This window comes from Pithys albifrons, chromosome 2 (assembly GCF_047495875.1).
Source record: "Pithys albifrons albifrons isolate INPA30051 chromosome 2, PitAlb_v1, whole genome shotgun sequence".
NCBI lineage: Eukaryota > Metazoa > Chordata > Aves > Passeriformes > Thamnophilidae > Pithys > Pithys albifrons.
The window spans coordinates 47,120,680-47,131,027 of record NC_092459.1 but is presented as its reverse complement, the minus strand read 5'-3'; positions in this window follow the sequence as shown (position 1 = coordinate 47,131,027).

Here is a 10,348-nt window from a genome sequence, read left to right as displayed (position 1 = left end):
ATAGAGATGATGATAGATGATAGAGATAGAGATGTTCTCTTTACGAGCGTCAACTGAGGAAAAAAGAAAATAACCTCCCAGCATTCTTTGAAATTTTTTTGAGAGAAAAAGCCAGAGTCATCAAAATACACTGCTCTTCTCTTCACTTTGATCATTTGCAAAACATAGTTGTATCAAATTCCAATGAAAAGTTTCTGCTACGACAAGAGTCTGATCACCTGACAAACTAGAAATGTCTCAAAACTATGCTTCTGCCCAGAATCTCATGGTATTGTATTGGACATTATTATTATTATTAATTATTATTATAAATAATAATAATAGTAATAGAAACCTACTGGTGCCACAAGTGCCTCTGGCTTGGGCAAGTAATGTCATCCTGTAAAGGGTGAGACATGAAGCAGATTGACTGTGTTCTAACATCAGTTCTTCATTGCTTCTGAAATACATACCTTCAAGCAACCTACACACAAACATGCAACTACATCACTTGTACATCCCAGGTGAGCTTCAAGCACTTTCATTCAAGGTCAAGTCAGCTCAAAGTATAGGCAGATGAGGTTACAGCTCACCTGTAGAGAGGATTTATGATAGTTATACACCCAGCCCTTCAAAAAAAGCTGTTCGAAGGTTTCTCTGCTGAGATCTTGAGCAGAGGACAAGGATTCAGTCCAAGTATTTTACACCCATGAAGTTCTGCTCTTTTGCAGATCTCCTAAAACTCTAGGTTCCTGAACTCCTTAAATGATGCCTCACCTCACTAAAAGACCTCAAGTCATTAGCTTTAGGTGTCCATTCATGCCAAGGAGCACACAGAAACTGGTGTGGTTTCTACCTATCAGAGAAGGAAACCTTTCATAAATCCAAGAAGTAGTGGGAGCACTGGGCCAGGAAGTGTGGGATCCCAATTAAGTCCCGTTTACCCACTTGAGTGCAAGCAGGAAAACAGACAGAAGATCAATTGTCTCTTGGCAATCCTGACAGGCTGCTCAGTCTCCCCACTTACCCTGTAGCCAGCAACAGTAGAAATTGTGCATGTGGAAAGAAAATGACAAATGAAGGAAATAAAATCTATTGTAAAAGTTAGATGACTGAGGTAGCAGCGGGGAGACCTGCTTTTGGCTCCTTTTCCTATTCAATCTCATGATAGTGTGTGACTGCAGTAGAGGGCATAGGTGGGAGCCCAGTTCCTCCATGGGTTATAGACTGCTCTATGGCTTGTGTACATGGAGGCTCAGGGTTTCAACTTCACCAGGAAAGATGGAGGACAGCCTTCTTTCATTTCTAGCATCCAGAGGTTCATAAACTGCGCTGCATTTGTAAAATACACCATCTTCCCTCCTTCACATGTATGTAGACACACACAGATTGCAGTATAGCTTAATAGCAGATTTCTGCCCTGGGGTAATCAATGGAACTGGAAGGTTACTGGGACAAAAGCAGGAGGTAGTGCTACTTATTTCTTCAAAATAAAGCCAGGCCTGGTCTATTATGTACTGCCTATATTTCAAAATGCATGTGGGTGCCTACCATTATTCCCAAATGGTAAGCTAGGACTTCAGAAGCTAATGTACTAGCTAGCACTAGTGCAGCAGCTCTTCTTTTAAGATTTACTCTTCTCTTTTGAATTTAGGAACTTTTGTCAAGGGCACCAGACTCTCCCTTCTTTCTCCCTCTTGCAACAGATTTAGACATTTTGCTACCTAACCCTCCCTTTTGTCCTGAATAAACTCCACTAAAACTGTCTTTTGAGGATAATATGATTTTAACAAATTACTTCTGTCTGTCATTTCTGCTTTTAAGCTAAAACTTTATTTTAATTTTTGGAAGAAATGAATAATGAATTAAAAATTAATTAATTCATCAGAAAAAAAGTTAAAACCCATTCGCATTAAAGAGTAAAGATTCTGTTATAAATCACATTGATACAGACAAAAATATTTTTCAAAAAAAAATCTTTAGTTTGGAGATTTTGATGTGAATTATGTGAATCATTCCAACTTTAGGGAGGAGTAGGGATGATGTACCCTGTACTTTATCCTATGAGGGGATTTTTCACAAAGAATAAATCAACAATTCTGCATGGAAAGACAGTTCTCCTCAGTTTTCACAAAGCCACATGTCCACTGGTAAAACTATGCCCTAGTCCACCTGCTACCCTGGCATCATGCCCGTTCATGCTAGGTGAGTACCTCACAGAAGCCAAACAACAAATCTCTGGATGGCTTGGGGAACTTAGTACACAAAATACCAAGAGTCAGATTTTTGAAAAGTCTCCTGGCACATCTTGTGTTTTTAATGATTAGGATCTCACCCTCAGGGCTGTGTGTTACCAGCTCAGTCCTTGTAGCAGGGGACTGGAGCAGATGGCTTGGCAAAACCAAAAGGCTCTTGCCTTTTCAAAAATTAAAGATTAATTTGTTGTTTTCTTCTAATAGGAAATTTCATGCTGATGAACAGTATTGAGCTGACAGGCTTATATTTCTTCATCCATCTTCTGTTCAGAGAAAAGCATAACCATCCTTATGTTAACTCCACAGACTGTCTACATCCTTCTATGCAGTGATGAGAGAATATTTCAGCACTCCCAGCTATTTTGCCTTCGGCATTTCCACTGTGGTTTCCAACAAGGATGATATCACCATGTGTTTATGGATTTATTTGTTTGTTTTTCATGATGTGGGCAATAGTCTACTACAGGCTGGCTTAAGCTCCAATTATATCATATAGGCTGACCATCTGGCTCAGGATTAATTAATGGTAACATTTTTAGCCATAACTGCAGATATGTGACATGATAGTCAAAGCCTTCTTATTGGATAAGCAATCACCTTGTCACCTGAAGCAGCCAGATTAGTCAGTATCTAGTGCTGGGTCATAGTAGACATTGATGGCCTGATCAACAATGGTGTGTAATAGAAGTGCTTCTCATAATATGAGAAATGCAAAAGATGAAAGGGAATTACCACTTTACTGACCAGGGGTGATGGGATTTAACCATGGCTTGTAAGTGTTCTGTTGAAAATTCCTGAGTTCCTGCCAGAACACAATGTGTAACAACAAAGGGTTTGTGTGATTCAGTTTAATGGAATCTATTTTTCTATTTAGCCAGTTTAATTAATTTCAAAAGACACAAGGATTCAAATAACTTTTTACTGAAAATGACAATGGATATTTACACTGTTTATCCAATGCTAGTAGCTCTTTTTAAGGCTTTTCTAAAGCCCACCTCCAAAATCTTTACCATTTTGAGCCACTAACCCTCATAGGAGGTCATTAAGCATATAGACAGTGGAATCTCGCAGCTGCTCCTCCAGTCATACTAATCTCTAGACAGATGCTCTTCATGTTCATGTGCTGTAATGAATGCCAAAGAAACTATTAGAGAACAGATTGACTTAGACTGGACCATGATCCTTGGAGAACTGGTTTCAGACTGTGAGAACTGAGGCATCACAGAGGGAGCTGCAACACATATAACATGATTTTCTTCTCCAACATCTCTCTATGCAGCCTTGCTTGGTAAGCCAAAACACAGCACTAAAGCAGACTTCCATTATTTTCTCTGCTTACTTGTTTGCTGAATTTTCTGCAGCTAATTTGGCTGCTTGATTTAGCCCAAATCTGACTTTCAAGAGATTCCTAGGCATTTCTGTATGGATGCCATGCTCCTCCTCTAGCTGGTGTTATCTGCTACTGTATCTGAAGGGAATCTTAAACAAGATAGAGGCAGAAAGTCATTCCTCATCACACTTCTTGCAGCACTGCAGGGGAGGCCCGAAGACAACTTAGTTATTACAAAACTCAGAGATGACATCTGCTCCCCTTCTCTGAGGCTCAGAGAAAGATCACATGTCTTTATTGGATCTGAGTCCAGGGACCTGTCTGCCCAAAGAGAGGTCTCATCTGTGGTACATCCCGTCACAGACCTTACTTTTCTGACCATCATAGCTACAGCAGATGTTCTTGTTGTTATTCTGAGGAAGTGAGCCTCTCTGGTCTCATGGGCTCTTGTCCAGCTGCAACTGTGGAAAAAGGATACATACAATAATAATGGAATCTTCTTTCTGTCATTTCAGCTTACATCATCTTGGCACCAGCAGTTAAGGTAGCATTAGTCAGTCAGTCACATGGTTTCTGTGGATTTCTTCTCCAAACCACCACCCTTCTGTCTCCACAATGTCTCTGCTCATATACTCCTTCCCAATAGGAATGATTTCAGACCCAGGAAATAAGGAGTTTTTCTGCTGACCACTGTGCATTTTTTTAAGCTCATACCTCCCATATGTGCTAACTGTGACATTTGGAAACACAGAAACCTGAATCAACTTAGTTCTGACATACCATGTAGAAGTATTGCAGTGGGTTGCTTTTAGAGTAGCAAATATCTATATCAGCCTTTATTCTACGGGCTATTTCTCTGATTTATACCTCCCATCAGGAGCAAAATATAAGTTGTTCCTACCAAAAACTTAAAGAGAATTTCAAGCAGAATATTCCTTCACATACATCTCAAGCAGCTACATGCCTGAAGGATGTCTACTGCTTGACAAATACCCTGAAGAGTACCTGTATTGCATATAATTGCATATTTTTGAATGATATACAAAAAATATGCCCATTGCAACTTCAGGTTGTTATGCAAACAGTCCCTAGCTATTTTGCATGGAGATTTTCTGCAAGAAGGAGCAGGATCTATGACCATAAAGAGTGATGAGGAGGCAGGAGAAACACTCTGGGGAAAGGAGACTAGTTCATAATGCTGTGTTATAATGATGGAAAAAACTGTGTAGTTTGATTTGAGAAAAATAAAGAAATGTTACAAGTTTGAGGCCTATTATAGATCTTACTTAATTTTGCAGGTGCTTGTAAGAGGCCATTTGTTTTTAGCATAAAACTCTGCCCTGAGACTATAGTTTGTCAAGATAGCCAATGCCACTGTTGTACATTGACTTAATGAGAAAGAACGAAAATAAGATGCTCTTAACTGACATACAAAAGAACCAGATGAAACACATTGCAGTTAAGCAGGTAGGTCAGTCTTGATGAATGTGAGAAGACACAGAGGACAAGAAATAGTAATAATTTTTCCCTGTTAACAATATCTGAAAGTGTTAATATCTATGTGTTTGTGCTAAGCTTGCTGATGGGCTAAAATTAAATATAATTCCTGGGCCAGAGTGCAAATCTCAGGAATATGTCATCTTTCTATAAGAATTGGGAATCCAAAATTATTGCCTTTGGCAATGCATAGAATTTGAAAGCAGACTGTGTTCCTGCAGTGCTCTCCATTCTGCCTAAGAGATCCAGTATGTTTACGAACTGTTTCACATAAAAAGAAAGAATGGAGGCAGGTGTCTACTTTTCTTTTCTTGCTAGCCTCCCTCAATACTTCTCATTTCATTCTCTGTTTCCTCTACCTGTCAGATTCCTTAGGGAAGCCACGTGCAGCTTGAACAACCCAAACTGGAGTTCTTTCTCCTTAAGCTTTGTTTATGTTTCCTATTTCTTCCAACATGCTTCCTATTTTTTTCTGCCAAATAACACTCACAAAATCCCTCCAAAGAGAATAATATGAAAAAGACTGAACAGAAGGTGTTTAGTCTGAATACTGGCATCATTTCAGCAAGTGAAGTGTTTCAGACAACTTTGTAAATCACAATCTCAACACAAACACTGGAGCCTCATCATAATACACTTTTGGATACAAGCATGTTTCATATTGAGGAAGAGCTTTTCTTGAAGATAGGACCTTTGCAAAAGGGATCTTAAGATCAAACACTAAGAAATACACCAGGGAAAAGGACAAGAAAAAGAAGTCATTTAACTTCTATGTTGGTTGCATTTTATTGCGACCGTGGTTGAACTGTTCTATTTACAGTTGTGGGGAATGAAAATATTTTCCTGACCACAGTTGAAGAGAGACCCTGACAGGGCTTTCCTGCTTGCCATCTCCCATGTCATCAGTGTTTTCTGGGAGAAGAATTTGAGGTGGTTTTCCACCTAAGTGGTTACAGCTGTTTCCACAGGATCAGTCAGATGGAGTTTCTGCCTCTGTTTATTTTGGCTCTGATTTTCGGCTGGAGCCCAGCAGGATGACAGTGTTTGCTCAGGGTCTTGGGACTTTGGACAAACATTCCAGAATTTCTGACTTCTTAACATTAATGTTTGATGAATTCTGCTCTTAATTTCTTCTGGAAAAATGTCAAGCCCACTGGGGATTACCCTTAGTCTTACAACAGTCTTTTTTTTTTCTTTTTTTCCCTTTATTTTTTTAAAGGAAAAAAGAGAAATTCATTTGCTAGCCTGTGAAAATGAACATACTGTAAAAATGAGAGAATGTGGTTTTCTAAAACTGCAGGGTTCAGGTCTTTTGTAAATTCTTTTTTAATTGTCTTATTAAGAACACTGCTTGACAGGAGATATCTATAGCTAAATCTTCTACAAAAAATCTGTTGCATGTAGGGCATTAGTTGGAAAGATTATTATCCACTAGTTAAGTAGCTGTTTCTCCAAGTCACTATTTTGATAGCCTCAAAACATACTGCGTCAATACACTGTTGTCAAAGGTGACCTTTAGAAATCAAAATAAACACCCAGGTGAAATTCTGACCCCAGTGGACAGAATAGTCTTTATCATTGACTTCAGCAAGGTCAGAACTTCCTCCTTTGTCCCTTATCTCTTGAACAATGGAAAAGCACAGAAGTACAAGCACAGAAGTCACAGAAGTACATCTTGAGGAACATTTACTTACTCGCAAGAATGGATAGAGAAATGTATTTACAAAAATACACATAAATGCACTGAATTAAATCTGTATTTAAATTATGTTCACTAAATATACTGTATTGCATGGAGTGGTTACTGATTTTTCTACCTACATACCTTTAGTAACTTGCAAGGAAGATCCAAATATGTATCATACTTACACCTTAGCTAAGAAAGAAAAGGAAGGTATTTGTGTAAATATAACTAGACACAAGAAGGTGGTTTCCTAATGAATGTACAAACTTTCACAGCAGCAGCTTGCTGCAAAATGTTTCACAAGTTTTCACAGGCTGCAAGCAGTGTAGACAGTGGGCCATGGTGACAGCATCCACCTGTCTGAAGAAGTTAACATAAGGAACAGATCTAGTTTTTTTTCATTTGGAGCCTGATTGCTCTTGCGTCCTTCTCAGCCTGTGCTGTTAGTGGTGTATATAAGGCAAATATTGCATCTGTGTCCATACGTTTGGATTTACTATACCCAACAGCCAGAAAGAACTGAAGAAAAAATGTTTTGTAGATGAAAAACCTTGTGTTTGTACTTTTAAGTGCTAAAAGGACAGATCATAGCGTTTATTGAAGCTCATGCCATAGCACAAATCCCTATTTAAAAAAAAAAAAAAAAACAAAAAACCAAAACCAAAAACCAAACACAAAAAACCCCCACCAAACCAAAATAAAAAGTCAACAAAATACTTCAGAGATGTCTTCCCTGGGTATTTTCAATGGACAAAGAGGAATAAACCCTCAGTTATGAAGTTGTTCGATTCTTTCTTTCTTTCTTTCTTTCTTTCTTTCTTTCTTTCTTTCTTTCTTTCTTTCTTTCTTTCTTTCTTTCTTTCTTTCTTTCTTTCTTTCTTTCTTTCTTTCTTTCTTTCTTTCTTTCTTTCTTCCTTTCTATAACCTGTAAATGTAAATCCTGAAGAGAAAGTTGGAATTTAACAAAATTTGCTTTTTGATCTCTCCGTACAACTTTAACCACCAATCTTTAATTTCAGAATAGAAAATATATCTTTTTGCCCTTGAATTGACAAACCTGCATAGTTCTAGTCAGTTCTGCCCCTGACATCCTGATCTGAAAGGATGACAAAAGAATGGTAGCAAAGGAAAAAGGTAATGTGAAAACCCTGTGGAAAATAGATGCTATGAGAGAAAGCAATCAAGATGTAAGTGAGTGTAAGTGAGGCTGGAAGGCTGAAATGGGAAGGCTGGAATTTTTTATCTGAGGGCAGAGAGAGGAAAGATAAAGTAAAGGCAAAAGAATATGACATAAAAGAAAAATGGAAGGTGCTCAGAAAAAGAGTTTGGAAAATTTGCCTGCTCTGCCCTATGGACAAACCTGGCTTCCTTCCAAATGACTACCTGAAAAGGGGAGACAACCATCCTAAAGCCAACTCTGATTGATTGTCACAGTGCACCTATGTTTTGGTGACCCAAATTTTTCTGGAAATGAGTAACATACAGTCTTTGGTGGTATTTCACCAAGGTAGATAGGCTAGCTCCTTGCTTGCGAGCTTAGAGGAAATGCAATATTTGGAAACATGCTTAACCTAGGCCTGATAAAAGTTTACAGTGGAAAATAAAGGTTTGGGCATGCAATTCACTTCCCTGTGCAGTTAGTCTGGACTGAGTTACTGAGATATTATGTAGGAGGAAGGATGTCAACTATATAGATGTATCAACATTTAAAAATCTTTTTAATTCTCATTCTTTTGAGTCCATTTACATAAAGATGAGGTCTTGTAATAGCAGGTAAATAGGATATATTAACAAGCTGCTGAAGATACAGTGGAACATAATGTAAAACACCAAGTGCATGAGATGACTGAAACCTGCATGTCACACCTCTTTCGATAAAATTCTGATCAGATCCTGTTGGCACAAGTATTTTGTCTTAAAAATTGAATTTTTAAAAAGATAAGAGTTGAATGATCAGGTAAGGAAAAAAATCTTTAATGATATTAGTGAAGATTTGTTCATAGTATGAGTCTGTGCTGGTTGCATAATCACTGAGGGAAAAGAATTAGGCAGTGTGAGATCATAAATAAGGCATTCAATAGGAATGTGGGTGTGATTCTAGTAAAAGGAGAACCAGGAGAGTCTATTACAAAGTTCATGTTCCTCTGAACAAGGCTTTCTAATTATTGTTGCAACAGTCAACATTCCCCATGTATCAGTCATAGAGGTTTACTGTATTTTTTATCTTTAGTTAGAACAAAAAATTCTAAAAAATTCTTCAAACTAATCTATGTTGAATCTATATGGCATTTGGAAAACAGCGAATCCAGTTTTCTAAAAGCATTAAGTGATTTACTGATATGTGATTTCAACTTTATCCTTTCAAGGCACTAAATTAATGAGCAAAGTTGGGAAATATATGAAAAGCATAAAACTTAATTCTAATCAACTAAGTTGAATCATTACATCTTGATACAAAGCAACACAGACCTAGAATATGAAAAAAACCACTCAAAAAAAAAAGGTAAGTAGGATACCTTGTTGGACTAGGAAACTATAGAGATACATATTCAGATGGACTGACCACAATCACTTTCATCCTTAGTAATGGGTAATTGCAACTACAGAAATTTTGCTAGAATATTTTCTAACTGTGATTTTATATAAAGCAAAGGTAAGCCACTTTGAAATGCAGACAACAATTTATAACTTGGTTTAGAAGAAACCAACTTTGCCAGCAAAACAGAACCATTCCTTAAGCATGCTGAGAAGGTGGATATTATGATAAGTAAGTCAGTGAGAACACTTTACATATCATCAGAAGATGGTTATATAAATAGAACTGCAGAGTGGAAATGTAAACTAGAGAAAGGTTTTATTCAGAGATGGGCAGTGGCAGTATTAACGTTTATCACAGGCTCCCCAGGGAAGCAGTCACAACGCCAAGCCTGACTGAATTCAAGAAGCATTTGGACAATGTTCTCAGGCAGCAGGGTGTGACTCGGGGATGTCCTGGGAATGGTCTAAGAGACCCTTGTGGATCTCTTCCAACTCAGCAAATTCTATGATTCTATGATTCTATAATGCAGTTTTATGAATATCACATTATATCAGCAAGATAAAGGAAAGCAAGAAAGATGTTTTCAGGTCTGATACATAATGTGTATTCAGTGGTTGTGTAGCCTTTTGCAGGAGACACACAATTAATCTGAAATGAGTAATGGTATTGGAAGATATAGATGCCTGTGCTGTTGCCTCCATGGGGCTGATTCACAGAATCACAGAATATGCAAAGTTGAAAAGGACCACAAGGATCAAGTCCAGCTCCTGGCCCTGCACAGGACCATGCCCAAAAGGCACACCATGTGCCTGAGAGGATTGTCCAAATGCTTCTTGAACTCTGGCAGGCTTGGTACTATGACCACTTCCCTGGGGAGCCTGTTCCAGTGCCCAATCACTCTCTGGGTGAAGAGCATTTTTCTAATATCCAACCTAAACCTCCACTGACACAATTTCAGGCTATTCTCTCGGGTCCTGTCACTGGTCAAAACAGAGAAGTGCCTGCCCCTCCTGCCCCCCCACAAGGAAGTGCCTGCCCCCCCACAAGGAAGTTGTAGACTGCAA